The sequence below is a fragment of the Callorhinchus milii genome, unplaced genomic scaffold (assembly GCF_018977255.1).
Source record: "Callorhinchus milii isolate IMCB2004 unplaced genomic scaffold, IMCB_Cmil_1.0 Scaffold5, whole genome shotgun sequence".
NCBI lineage: Eukaryota > Metazoa > Chordata > Chondrichthyes > Chimaeriformes > Callorhinchidae > Callorhinchus > Callorhinchus milii.
The window spans coordinates 45951330-45966982 of NW_024704746.1; the positions used below are offsets into that span (position 1 = coordinate 45951330).

Below are 15653 nucleotides of genomic sequence, written 5' to 3' on the forward strand. Positions count from 1 at the left end.
GCGGTTTAATCGTGGCTTTAATTATACGATCCTCATTCAAAAATCAGCAAACACCGAGAAAGTAGGCGTATTTTTCAAGTCAGCAACGGGGTTTGTATTAGAAAACTGCAATTGTAAAGGAAGGACTGGAATGGTCGTTAGATGCAGAAAATGCGGTAAGGTCGAAAGAAATTCACAACGGCTCCTAAACGTGCCACAATAAATCGGGATTGCACAATCTGTAAATATCTTTGTTCGTACCTCAGATTGCGCCAAGCATCGAGGAATGTATTCGGTGCAAACGCTCTGCTCGTGTCACGAAACCACTTCACCTGAGTGTCAATGTAGAGTGTTAGGGTTTAATTCCGCAAAAACAGGGCCCCGCAAAACCAGCCAAATGAACCCAACAGAAGCTGCTCCCGAGAAAAAAACAATCGGATTTTTTTTTAAAAAAAACGAATTTTGGTCCTTTAAAATATATTTTCGCAATCCAGGTCTTCGCATTCAAATCGGATGATCTGCCTGTAATATTACTACAGTAGTTTACAGGCGGTGCTTTTCGCCGGGGCGCCGGGATGTATATTAGAGATGTCGCTGCATGTTTTACATCACGGATTAGCTCTGCGGAAAAATAAACGTGCACGTTGTTTTATTTGGGCGCCTCTGTTATTCCCGCACTTGCCACTAAGTGAAGTGAAATTCACTGCTCGCTCACTGGCAATCGGGTATCTCAATGTACCTGAATTTATCCACAGACCCAGGATCAGTCCTTATCGTTTCTAAAAAAACTGAAGTAAAAAAAAGTTGTCCAAAAATCGAAAAAGCTAATAGCAAATCGGGCCTCGGCGGCTGCAAAAATATGTCCCACAGTTTAATTACATTTAAATACCGTGAAACATGATGTAATCAGAGTTCTCGAAAGTGGTGTCATTTTATAATATTAAAATAACATTGAACACGATCTTCGAGAAGTGGTCAGTGTTATTTTAATATTATAAAATGGCACCACAGCAGCACAAATAACATCTTTGCACGGGATAATGCTGCTGTTAGATGCAATTGTGTCAACACGTGTGCTATTGAGTAATTTGCCTTCAACAATAATATTTAAAGTTATATCACCTGGTAGAAAGTTCAAAGGTTTTGATCCCTAATGAAACGTTAACTTCTCAATTCCAACAAAAAAATCTATGAAAATTAAAATGCTGAGGTGACAGGAGGAGCTGTACCGCAGAATCATAACTTTCCTTTGCTTTTAAATTCGTACATCTCCCCCCCCCCCCCCCCCCCCCCCCCCCCACCGCCACACCCTTTACAAAACGCAGGTTGAGTTAATACACAAAGTGCACAGGGTTTGCGGCGCAGTTTCGATGTAATGCAATTCCCAAGGTATTTCAAATAACAAGGCTGCTCCAGGCACAGGCTGAAGCCGTCAGCTCGCCTTGCAGCAGGGACCCGACTTTTCCAAACATTTGAGGCTGTTTTTTTTTATTGGAGTTACCAGGGCAGGTGGTTGGGGATCGGGGTCACTACTCGCTGTTTCTTGTCGAGTGACAAGAGCCGCGCGGATTAGGTGCAATCGTGGATTGAAAGCAAAACTGCGGTGCTTTCAATCTCGACAGAAACCCGTTCGGGCAAACACTAGGGTTACCGCCTCTCTCCCCACACACCTGCTTCGTTTGCGGCAATTTGTCACTGTATAGATTTTTTTTAACAAAAAGTTTTGAAACATTATTAAAAGCAAATCCGCGATCTAACCGCGGTACTTTGAAATTCCTAACGCCTTTCGGGACCTTTAGCAATTTTCGATCTTGTGAAGTTCAAACTTGCGAATCTACCCTTGTGGTTCTTTGCCCACAATTTTCGGGTGGGGGGGGGGGGGGTGGTGCTTGGCGATGGGTGAGATCCAAGGATTGATCAACAGAGCAGACCCCCCCCCAAAAAAACTGTCACTAATAGTGCACTCGTAGGATCATGTGAATGAGAAGAATTGGGGTTTGTATGGCTCCCAAAAGATCAAAAGGCCTCAAAAGTGTATCTGTCACGTGTAGTGACTGTTCCACAGCAGAAGGAGGCAATCCGCCCTCTGCTGCCGCCATCTACTCCACTGGAGTAAACTCTTCTCACCACCTCCTCTGCCCCCCATTAGATAATGCTCCCAATACCTGCCGCCTGTTCCAATAAATTGGTGTGATGTAGGGACCATCTGATTAGAAGTTTGAAGAGAAAGAACAGGAAATTATTGCTGGATTGTTTCACTGCAGTGTAGGAGCTAGCCTAGAATTTGTTCTGGAGCCCGAATACCACCCTATGCTGTAATGTCTACGGTTTTAGTAAATGTTGGCAATGCTGCAGTAAAAATATCAAACATGAGTTTACCCTGTCACACCACATCTCGTATGAGTGCAACATGAAAATCCATTTTGCATTCACACAAGGTGCACCTAAGATGCAACTGCGCCATGAAAATAAAGACAAACAAGCAAGCCGTGAAAGATAAAGCAACCCACCCCCAAAGTCAGGTCCCAAAGCACAGCCCAGAGCTCAGAGATGCTACTTGCATTCACACAGGGCCTTCATGCGAGTAGCATCTCAGGGGGCTTAAGACATATGTTCACATTTTTTGTAAAAAGCCCCTACTCTCCACCATCTCATCTTGGACCAAAACAAACATCGTGAGACCCACCGAAACCTGCTCAGCCCTGGTGACATTTTCCCTATCCCTAAGCCTACCCCACATGTTTGCACCTTTCACCATAGCCCAACAGCCAACCATGGTGGAGGCGGCGGCATGGTTCTCATCCTCCAAGTCCCAACTTGGCCTATACCTTCCTCCTCTGGTACTTTCTCCTCACTTGAACATCTCAAAAAAAAACTAAGGGGTAAACTAATTGAGAATTATTTTTAATCTCTGTATATAAATGTATAAATATAAATGTATATAAATGTATAAATAATTTATATATAAATAATGTATTCATATATAAATATATAAATAATTTATATATAAATGTAAAGTTAAATAATCATTCCGCAAATCACTCTTGATTAAGGAATGTATTCTCCCGAAAATGGTAAGCCTCTTCAGTAACAGTTTTATTTCAGGGAGAGGGGATTTCTTTTCACTTTTGCTTTATTTTTTTCCGCTTATTTACTACTTGCCACTCTAATCTCTAACCTGGCTGCTTCTTTTCCTTTCGCTGCTGAGAATTTCGTTGCGAATGATGTTGCTTTACTGAGAGGTGTGGCAATTAATTAGTTAATGCCAAAAAATTCGTAAAGGTCAACTAGAATCATGTAATTTCACAGTGAAGCGCGAGTTTATTTTTGTTTACAAAAAAAATCTGTCTCAGACTGTGTTGAAGAACAAAGAAAGACCGACAAAAAGATCATCACAGCCAAAAGGAGCAGTACGTGTGTGTGTGTGTGTGTGTGTGCGCAGCAAATGAGGTGATGATCTGAGAGAAGCACGTACACTGTGGAACTATTCATTCTCCTGATTATTGTTGGCACGACGCAAAGTACCAAAACATCGACTGGTGTTGTCATTAAAAATAAATGTGTTTTTAAAATTAACATCTGAATAAAAAACTGTAAAGAGGCCCCAAAGAAAGTTTCCGTGTGGAATGAGCGGATCAAGTGCGCATAACCTCTGTACTGTCTGTCTACCCAGAGGTGTGCAACAGACCGCTTACAGTTCTAAACTCAGTGATCCCAATATGCACATATATTTTTTAAAAAGTGGTTTACACTGCTAAAACCCACGGTTTAAAGAAAATCAGCGATTACTGCACCGGGGATAATTTCGAGCAAGAACTATGGGGGGTTGGGGGGTGGGGGGTAAACATCCCAAAAATATGCACACGCCACCTTTGATATTGCTATCTGATGTTAACTTCATATAATAGTGCACAAACCAGGGTGCCAGTCACAGCGCGAGTTTTGAAGCTGTAATTAACACCGTAAATACAAGATGAAACCATCTACGTGAGTTTGCAGCCAGTGTTCCAGAATCATTAGATTGCTGCAAGAGGCAATGGCAGCGTCTGAGGTCAACCTCGCTAACCTGTTTTCCGTGGGGAGGGGAAGGGGACTGTCGTATTTGGAAAACAGTTATGTTCAGTTAGGAGTTTCTCAAGAAGAGCAATCCTAGATGCAGCGTTTCATATGTTTAAATTGCTCTCATTTTAGTTCTTACACGTTTTCATTGATGGATTACAGAAATTAAAAATAATTCCCAATTAGTTTACCCCTTAGTTTGTTTTTCGGGGGGGGGGGGGGGGGGCAGGATAAACGGACATTCCAACTTATTGCAATTTCCGAAAATCACACGGCCTGTGTGTCCCACAGATGTGTAAATTATATGTGCACCTATCTTCCACACGCGGACTCGTGCTCACTTTCTTGTGAACAAATCTTACATCAGAAAGCAAGTCCTACACGCGATATTTCCACCATTGACATTCCTGCCTCGGCTCCCAGCTGAAACCTTCGCTTAAGGTCCTGCTCTGTCCATAAAATTTCCCATTGCCCGTCTCGATCTCTTCTTTTGCATTCCAGCCGTGTTCCTCTGCTGTGGCCGGACAGCCTCCAGCACTGACCTCAGCCAATTCAAAGCTGCATCAAAACTAAGAGGGTTTATATTTCCTTTATAAATCAGGATTTAATTTTTTTTGACAACAGTTTAATCCTAAACAATTTAATTCCAAATGAGAATATTTACCTGTATTGCCCAGTTCAATAAAGAAAGAAAAAAAAGAAAAAGAAAGCAAGACCAAATAATTAAGACTGCAAAGTTTTTTAACTTTTTTTGCTTGTTTTGTAACCTAGAAGTCCCAGGCTTTTTCCTATGTCTCACATCAATTTATTTTAAAAAAACTGGAAAGTGGAAAGATTTTCAATAAATTTAGACTAAAATATTCAGTAATACTGTATAATATTACATTTTTAAAGACTTTTTAGCAACTTAATTTTTTTGAGTAAATTACTTTAAATGGAACGACAATGAGCTCCATTCTCAATTGGATCTGAAATAATTGTGTAAATTATTAGTTTACTTTTTTTGCAATTTATCCTAATGTAAATATTCTAGATGTGAATTTTCATTTTTGTTTCTGATCCCAGGGATAATATTTAAAAGCCCCCCCTTCCCCCCGCCCGTTTTTTTGTACTAAAAAGCTAACATTTTGCAAGGTAGCGATTTCGATTCCATCACAGAATCATGTGCTGCCAAGAACAGCTTGTAACACGGGGAATGTGAATGCGATTCTCGTAAACTGTGCAAATTGAAGCCTTTGCAGTGAAAGTTTATAAAGATTTAAAGAAAATTAAAACACGCTAAGAAAAACGTAATCAACACGTGAGTAATTTGAAATTTGCACCATTAGATGTAAAGATTGTTAGTGTCAAATGATCTACGTGTTTATGAAAAACCTCACAGTAATTTAGTTTTAAAACGAAACCAGTGTGTTTCTAAAGTCGGGGATTTGCTATCCTCAGGGTTATGCGAGGACAGGCCAGAGCTGAGAGGATGTGTCATATCATCTCATGTTAAATTTTTGCCTTTGTTTACAGGCGAGAGATAAAATGCTATTAATAGCTGGGCCAGTCACATTTGTTGGCAAAAGGGGAGAAAAAACCGTATCTCTGCCGCCCTTTCCTCCGGTGCACCCCTAACATCCAGGATAACACAATGCAGGATAATCTTGTACCCAGATTGTGGCAAATAAACTCAAAATAAGACATGATTTTTTCCTCCCCCCAAAAAAACAAAGTGTTAAGAGTATTTAAGTTACAGTGTATCTTACTTTAAAAGTTGGCATTGAATTTGGTGTTTTGTAAGTTATAGATACAGTTTCCACATGTTACACTGTCCGTGAAAACATTGAAAAACGCCATTTTCCCTTGTGTCTAGGAAATACATTGTACATTGGTTCAGTGTGTGTAATATTTTGATTTCTATCCCTGTAAACACTACTGTTTTCACAGAAATTAAAACATTAAATGTCAATAGTTGACAATTTTAAGCACCGACACAGTTAAAGATCATTATACTATCTTTATATAACTATTATCATGTGTGAAATTTATGTATATGTATGCTTTGTCTGTGTACACATTTAATAAATCGATATTTTTAATTTAATAGTTGTTTTCTGTTTCACTTCAGACGAGTTCAGGCAGCGATTCTGCTCGGTTGCAGATCCTATTTTGCAACTAATCCGGGTTACACTGAAATAGTTTCTGCTATAGTTCTGGAGGCTCAAAGAAAAAGCCGAGTTTTGGAGCAAAGGTTCCCCTCCCACAACGACCACAAAACTGAACTGTTGAAATATTGATGTCGTACTTTGGTTCGTCATATTATTATATTGAAGATGGAACAGCGAATGATTCCAGCAGAGTCCTGTATTCACTGTAGTCTCTTTACAACGAAACAATTCGAGCAAAGATTCCCAATAACCTGTGCAAACTCTGAGTCAGTAAAATTCTGGTGATGAATGTTGCCTTTGTCAGTGAAATGTAGTTTTTTTTAAAAAAAACGACTGCAACTTTCTTCTAATATTAGTTCAGGTACACGTAGTAACACAACGAAGATGAATTAAGCGAACGCTTAACCAAGGAGTCCGAAATACACCTCAATGTCAAACGCAGCGCTTCTCCACATTACACACACATAGTGATTATTTATATGGTAAAATAATGTTAAACTGTTGCACCAGTCCAGTTCGCGTTTAGAGTTATGTTGTATGTAACAACTGGACGAATTCTATTTAAAGGTAACATTATTGAATTAAAACAAATATATTTTGTCCCGAATGATTCTCTAGTTTGCTCTATTTGTAACAATGAATTTAATATTTTTAAGAACATTTTAAAAATACAGTTTAGTTTAAGTGCGTTCTTACAGTCAGTCCTACACGTGCACCTAACTTGTCAAAAGAAGCATAGATTTTTTTAAAAAGGGGGGGGGGGGGGGATGGGGGCTGGAGACAACTAGAAATACACAAATATTTTTTCAAATTGAACGATAAAATGCTTTTAAACATTATATTAATATTTAATTATAGCACATCAACTTTTAATTCTGTTACAAGAGATAACTACTACACACAATGTGATTGCAGCACTGTTAAGTGTTAAAATAAATTGTGGCATTGCAAATATTAATTAAGAAAGAGGTGCTTTGGTAATATCATACGACTGTAGTATCTTTGAATGGAATAACGGGAGCCTGCGGGGTTTTCTGAGTCAAAAGCTTCATTGGTCGTGGTGGCTCTGCACTTGGTTTCTCCGAGGGTTCGGATGCATTAGGAATTAATATGTGTCTCAAACTTTTAAAATGTCTTCCGATCAGTTTAGTGAACAAACAGTAAAGAGGAATTGGAAAGAAAAGCTGCCCGATTTGGTGAAAAATTGGAGCAGACACAGGCTGCGTTTTCCACCTTTACATTTAAAGTATTACACTTCGTTTCTATCAGTTTATTCTAAAGTGCGACGGTGGACTGCAATAAAAATACGTCCACGTAGGAGCTAAAGCAAAACCCACACATAACTGCTAAGCAAAGGTTTGTATTACTGTGAGCTATAGAACGATGCAGGAAAAGTGATTTTTTTTAAAAAAAAGGAAGTCTGTGGTGTTTTTCTACAGAACTGCGAGAGTAGGAATTGCCGTGGGACTTTTTCAGCTGCTGCAAATCATGGAAACAGAAGTAATATAAAATTATTTGAACAATCACATTGTCCTTTCTGCAAGAAATAAAGTTAATGGCAAGCATCGGTTCTCACAACTGTCAGTTTTCACCAGTTTAACGGGTAATCTCATTGCACAGAGCAAAATACCAGAAGGTTCCTCGTTGAAGCAGTTTAGAGTGTGTGTGGGGGGTTAGAGAATAGCAGGGAGAGGAAGGGATTTGCTTTTTAAGAGTTTTGGTTGGGCAGGTACTGCAGTACCGGTATTAATTGATACGAAATTAAGCAGTACAGGACTCTTATTGTCAGAATTGTTAAAAGCAGAGGATTGAGTTGAAAAAAGCACATACCTGTGCGGTGAGAAGTGCACACAGGCCGCTCTTTGCGAGGAACTGATTTCACCGTCACCTGTCTTCAATCTCCATCACCTGTCTCCAATAACCGCCAGGCTCCAGCTCCAGAAGGGGGTCAAAGAGAAGAATTTTCGGTGACTTGTTAAAACTCATGTAAATTTACAACTGAAACACAATGTTGCATTCCTATTTACAATCTGTTCGACCAGGCCTTAAATATTCAGTGGCACATTTGCAGCAGATTTATTAATTTTGGTTGCATTGCCTAAAACCGAGCGAGAGAACAAGGAAAGGGAGATTTTTTAAATTTTATGTCCTTCAATTCATTAGTTTTGATATGCTTATCACTCCAACAATAATATGAAATGTTAAGGGATTGTTGTAGTCTACACACACACACAATATTTTCTTTAATGCTAATTCTCCAACTAACCCACTATGTTGAAGCAATTGATCAGTGGATGTCTGACTAATGAAGGGATTGTAAAATTAACACGTTGTAAATGTGGCTTATAATATTGCATTGTATATAGTTATTAAAATCGGAATACATAATAAACAAAAGTCCAACACTGATCGTATTAAAATGCAATTGAAACCAGGCCGAATACTTCGTTTATGAAAACTACATTTCAGTATTTGACAATCGTTCCCTATCACAGCTTTATTAACCATAAAAAGTTGCCTATTATTGTCAAAAGAAAGAGGCATAGCTTGTTATTACTGAGCTATTTCGGGGTTCGAATAGTTCAGTATTTCCGAAAAGTGAACTTCTGTCTTTTTTAAAAAAAATAGGTGAGCAATTGTCATTTACCCAGAAGAAACAGGAGCAAAACTATTGATAAAAAATTGTAACATAGAAAAGAAAAGAAACTGCTGAATTATCTCAATGTTGTTAATTTATGTTCAATTATAGCTGCAAAAAGCAAATCGTTTTATCTAATTTCCTGTAAAGTATTCAACGCCATTTTTAATCACATTTCCTCCATTTGACGAACGTCGGCGAGATGCACTGAGACGATTTTATAATCCAAACAGAATCCTGGTTTTGTACGCAACGACAAATATGTGTCTAATAACTGGAACAGACTGTGCGGACGGAAACAATATTTTGAAAATAAATGTTAAAAAGTTTTTTTTTAACAGTTTCAAAGCGCGTAGACAAAATAGTTTGCAGACTGCATTGGGTATTACAGTAGAAACGTTTTGTGAGAAGTTTAGATTTTCTTTGAACAGGAATACGAAAGTGAGGGGGTGGTGGTGGTGGGGGGGGTGAAAAAAACAAAAATTACTTTGTCAAACAAAATAACGTGTGCAAAATAAACCAAGTGTGTGCATTTCCTTGATCTGTTCCCTTTTAGAAGACTGGAAGCGTTTCGGAGGGTGAACAAAACCACAAACGCATCGCAAATAAACGTATCCATTTGCAGTAAAATATCACCAGTTTCTTATTTGTTGTGCAACTCAATTCGGCTGCGGGAGGTGACACCATTATCGTAATTCATCCTTTGCACACGCGACGGGACAACGGCGAGGGACCGCGAACCTCTTACGTTTAATGAATGCAACAAGAATAGTTGCAAACCGACGACGGTCGGTCGGCGAAATCGCCTCGGAATCGAGCGAAACGAAAGCAGCTCAAAGCGCCGGGTTTCAAGAGGGTTCGCAATGGGAATTCTAAACCGCGCACAAGTCGGTATTCTGTCTGCACAGAGGAAGGAAACACATTCGGGGGCCATTGAATTGCAAATGTCAGGGGTTGGGGGGGGGGTGGTGGGGGGGGGGCGAGGATTCACTGAACACATCGACATGACCATCGCTCGGCCAATGCGCGACCCCGGGCGGCGCGAGCACCACCGCCCCCACACACACACACACACAGCACCAGCCCGGGGGGAGGGGGAGGGGCGACTCCGCGCGCCCACCAATCGCAGGTCAGCTTTGCCGCTCACGTGGTGCTGTGGGGAACGTTGACCCGGCGCGGGGACGTCTGGCAGCGTTCGCGGCGACGTCACGTGCCGCGCTCGCCCGAGTCTCGCCGCCGCTTACAGCACGTGCTCACACTCATGGCCAACGCGCACACACACACACACACACACACGCGCGCGCGCGGCCCTGCGCATTGCTTCCCTTTTTCTTAACATATATTTTACGCTCAAAGCACTGATTCCGCTGATCTGTTCAGGGGAGGGTCGGGAGGGGAGGGTCGGGGTTGGGAGGGGGGGATCTGTCGACCTCTCCCGGCAGTTCCTGATCAAGTGCTCCCGCAGCTGAGCGTCAGCGCGGTGCTGCCCCGGGGCCGCCACTGACGGGGCACTGGGTTTCTCTCCCGTTTGCATTTCCTTTTTTTTTCGCGCGTGTGTTTTGTCTGCGGCCGTAATGTACAATTTATCGGCACAGGAACAGTCGTTGTCTTCGTAAAAGTCAAGTCTTCCAAATGTTTTTTTATTAAAGCAAAACGATCCTATTTGGCGACCTCTCCAGTGTGGCACTGAAGTCATGTTCCTCAGGGCCTCAATTCCGAGGACTGTTAACCCTATGTGACCACCGAACTATAATGTAATATTAAATGACATATCATTATTGATATTCTGCCCCACCGATTTCAGTTTAACTGTCAAAATCATTGATTTTGCACCATGCGAATATATAAGCAACTATCGATCAACTGTACACATAAATAATAATAATAATCCTTGCATTTGATATAGCTCTTTTCACGTCTTCTCGACATCTCAAAAGTGCTTCACAGAATATTCTGTAAAGTGAATTGACTGTATATTTGTGGGCGAAACGCGGCAGCTAATTGCGCACAGCAGTGTCACACAAACAGTCGTGGATTGAAAATGGCCAATTTATTACTGTTTTGTTTTTTGGAGGGATTATTATTAGGTGTGTGGTGTGAGGAAACTTGCCCAGGGCTTCAAATAGATCTATAAACTCCAGAAATATAGTATTTTTTGAAAATCCCACAATACGCCAGCCTATCCAATACATTTTTTTTTAATTTTTATAACTTTTTTTCCTCTCTGCTTTGATTAATAATTGAAACAACGTTTTCATAATGTATGAATCAGTCAGGCTGCTGCTAAAATTTGCTTCATCTTTTCACATTGAAGATGACTTTTGCAGACAGGGTGTACTGCTGCAGGCTGTCCAGTACAAGCCAGAAGTAAAACCATAGTTTTTAAAAAAATCATTAAACAAAACATGTTATTTTTCTCAACATGTCTACACTCAGCCCTCTAAGTCAACTTCACTTACCCGATTATTAAACCCCCATTTGTCACCGAATAAAATGCATTACTTATGAATATGGTGAAAGATGTAGACCATTGTTACTTATAATTAATAATCCTTGCATTTGATATAGTGCCTTATCACGTCTTTGAAATGTCTCAATATACTTATGATACATTAGAAAGTGTGCAATTACAGCATACATTCTGACACAATGTGGTTATTCAGAGTTAGTGGCCATAATATGCAAAATTGTCATACAGTGGCTGCTTTGCATTCTCTACCTGGTGTCTTATTTCAGTAATCAATACCTTCCCACATTCATTAACAAGCCACACAGGATTTGATGCTGTCTTCATTAAACAATCCAAACACATGTTGATTTTCACTTCCTCATTCCTTGACTGTACAACCTGGGAGTTTTTGTTCAGTAGTTTTCCTTCCAAATGGTTAATGTGCTGCAACTTCACTTCAATTCTTATGCTGCCATTGATTCGACTTCATGACATGAAGCTAGGTTTAGCATTGTCAACAACTTATTCAACTCAACAACTCCTAGTTGATTTTGTTTTATCAACTACTAAAAATAAGAAGGGAGTTTACTAGGTGTCCTGAACAACTCTCTCCCAGATAAAATTGGTTATTCACTTCATGGCTCTATGTGATTTGCAAACATAGTTGAAAAGACAAAGGAAGTATAGGGAAAGAGAATCAGAGGGAGAAAGGGTTGGCACCTCACCACTTCTGCACACCTCCAAGTATCTGAACAAAGAGCAACACTGGTGGAGGCCTGGGAGCAGGATCTACCCAGATCTGCATTGGAAGGAAGACAGGGATATATCAGACTCACACATGAGGTGGCTCCTTGTAGAAAACATCAAAGGCTACTAGTGGAACTATACTGTGGCCAGTAAGCACCAGGTGACAATAGGTGAGATAAAATATTACACAGGTGAACACAGTCACCCACAAAAAATAAATTGTATAGCTACAGTACTTGCTGTTTCTTACATGTATCAGAGTCTGGATACGGTTTGAAGAGAGCTTTCAAAAGAAGTGGAAATAGCACAGTGATTATGTGAATACTAGAGCCTAATCATTGACATATTGCAATCAGTCACACCACTGCTGTCACTGGTCCCTTGCTGAAAGCACTGATCTTGGTGCAGCACACCAGTGTTAATTTCAAGCACTGATGAGCTTAAGTTGAATACAAGTGTGTGCAATCTGTCACTGAATGATGCTTAAGCATCAAGTTTAAAACTGAAGCATGCCCAGCTCTACTTCTCTCCTCCCATCTTGGTTTGCATATCACACATGGAATATGTCCACACAAAGCACCAAGTCAATGAACCAAATCTCAGACAAAGTAGGTGCATTCCCAGTTCTACTTGTTCATTACAATTCTGCACAGCCTCAGGTTACTTTTACGGGATGATTCATTTAAATATAGATTGATTTTTATGGCAATAGTTAACTCACAATCAGGTCCATATCAGAGGTTCAATGCAGAATATGTGCAGATCGATTACTATTGGGAATTTTTTTTGTTTCTCATCTACAAACACAGAACAAATTGTTGAGTTGGCAGCACACAAAATGCAAGAATCGCTCTGAAAGGAAAGTTTGCAGCTGCCAAAATAGGTTAATTCGTCCCACATCATTGTGCAATTCCTGTGACAATTATTGGGAGAGGGAGAAAGAGGATGAAAAAGCTACAGAGTAAACCAGCTGAGGCATGCAACAGAAAATGTTAGGTATTAGGAACCCGAGCAACCGTGATGGAGATTAACGTGAACTGGGAAAATTGATGGTTTAAGTAATCCTAGAATACAATAAGCATTAATTAATGTGCACATCCTCACCTTCATATATAATTATTTGCTGCATTCAACTGCAACTCAGTATGGGAATAGCTACCTGCTCACAATACAGCTGCAGTTCTATCATAATCTTTGCATGGGGATCAGTTTTGGGTTTCTGTTAGCAAGTTTCAAACACACATCTCTTTAATTAACTATCACCCTTAGGGAACAGAACTAATTCTGTTCATATCCAATGTGAAACGATCGGGTAATTAAAGGTTATAATAACTTTATTTTAAATGGACTGGGTGCAGTTCCCTCACCAATCTATCACCACTGTTTTTACACAACTTCCACAATCTGAGTCAATGGAAAGTTACTTTATTTATTCCCCTCCCCTGGTGAAAGGCATTGGTCATACTGTGGCAAAACTCCACAGATGCTGGCAGTCCTTTGGTTTAGCAGCTTCGGCAGCCATTCTCCTGTATGAGCTCAGACAGTAAATGTTGGCAGTCTATGAACACTGGAGGCACCAGGCCCATTCTTGTCTTCATCCAATGTGTACATATGACATACACACATTTTCCAGCAAGGGTTTCTGGACAGTGATCATGAGCAGGAACTCTGGCTGATTGTTTTCCCTCCCAGATTAGGGCCATTGAGGCCAATTGTAGAGCCATAACAACATCCCCAGTTATCGCAGCACAGACCAGGAACCAAATCTGTGACCTTCCACATTGGTCCAAGTCAAATCCACATAGCAACAACTTGCATTTATGTAAGTGCCTTTTATATAGTATAACATTTCAGAGCTCCTTAAATGGGGTGCACCATGACTAACATTTTTACAATATTGTACTACTTCTGTAAGCAGTAAGCTCTTTCATGATGCTTGAAAGGCGACGTTGGTAAACATTCCTCTTTCAATTTTGCTTCTAAAAGACAGAACATTCTCCAACAGTACTTCCCACTCCCCGCCCTGGTGGGAGAAAACTGTAGTACGGAATGAGACACTGGGAGGAATGACCTGGACAGAATCATCACGTCAGAACACTGAGAGAAACAAAATGCCTCTATTATCAAGGGATGATCAACATACTCTAAAATGTGGCATATGTGTCCTGCTTCTATAAGTGTTTTATATTCTTTCATATTGCGAGAATTAGATAGAAATTTGGATAATATTTATTTGCTGGTTGAAACGTGGAGCAGCGGGTTGGTATGGTTTGAGGTCGCAGAGGGTAAGGTACGGCACGACCATGAAGGGATATTAATGACCTTGACTTAGATGTAGGGCATACAGTATAAAAATTTGGGGATGATACCAAGCCAGGCTGTATAGGTGGAGTCCTGTAGCTCAGTGGTTAGAGCACTCGCCTTGCAAGCGAAAGATCTTAGTTTGATTCCCAGGCAGAGTGAAATATTGGGCAAGTTTCCTCACTCCACACGCCTCTATTTGCCTAGCAGTAAGTAGGAACCCGGTTGCTAGTCGATTGGCGGATCCCTTTTCTGTGGGTAATAATTCCATTAAAAAAATGGATTGGTCACTCAATCCACGATTGTTTGTGGCACATTACTACGTGCCTCCTTCAAGGTCGGTCTCAAGACCTTTCTCTTCGACCATGCTTTTGGTCTCCCTCCCACCTCTCTGCCTTCCCTCACCCCTACACCACCCCCCCTCCCCCATGCTCGGGCCCCGACACCTAATGGTTCAGCGCTTTGGGATGTCCTCCCGACATGAAAGACGCTCTATAAATGTAATTTTGTTGTTGTTGTTGCAATTGGTTACCATGTTTCACCCGCAAAATATACAGTCAATTCACTTTACAGTATATTCTGTGAAGCACTTTGAGACGTCTCGAAGACGTGATAAGGCACTATATCAAATGCCAGGATTATTATTATTCTATATAGTGAATAGAGAGCAGGATGGGAAGAGACTACAGGAGAACTTAAATAGATTAGAGCAAAGGGTTAAACAATGATAGGTAAAGTTTAATGAAGTAAAATGTGACATGATTCATTTTTCAGAAAAGACGAAGGTATGGAATATATATTAAATGGCAGTATCCTGCAAGGAGCAGAAAAACAAAGGGACATTGGAATGCGGGTGCATAAGTCCTTGAAAGTGGAAGGCGAATGGAAAGAGCTGTAAAAAACACTAATGGTGTTCTGGATTTTATACACTGGGGCATAGAGAACAGGAATTAAGTAATAATGCTAAGTTTGTACACATCATTGGATAGACCACAACTAGAGTGCCAAGTTCAGTTTAAAATGATCAAAGCACAAAATACTGCAGATGCTGGAAATCTGAAACAAAAACAGCGAGAGCTGGGAAAACTCAATAGGTCAGGCAGCATCTATGGAGAAAGTGAGTCAACGTTTCGGATCCATGACTCTTCATCAGAACTGTTCTGACGAAGGGTCGTGGATCCCAAACATTTTCCTTTCTCCATAGATGCTGCCTGACCTGCTGAGTTTTCCCAGCTCTCTCAGTTTTTGTTTCAGTTTAAAATGATACCAGGGATGAGGTGTTATAATTATGAGGAAAAATTGGAGAAGACATGTATGTTTTCATTGGAGC

The 15653-nt window shown here is 40.4% G+C and overlaps 1 long non-coding RNA gene across 1 annotated transcript; it reads right to left on the minus strand.

Annotated features, from left to right (window-relative positions):
- On the minus strand, positions 1 to 8621 carry LOC121849183. The gene is made up of 2 exons (XR_006085135.1): positions 8019 to 8621; positions 1 to 600 (listed from the first exon to the last, which is right to left on the minus strand). It is a non-coding gene; the product is annotated as an uncharacterized LOC121849183 (long non-coding RNA).
- Positions 8622 to 15653: the final 7032 nt, after the last annotated feature.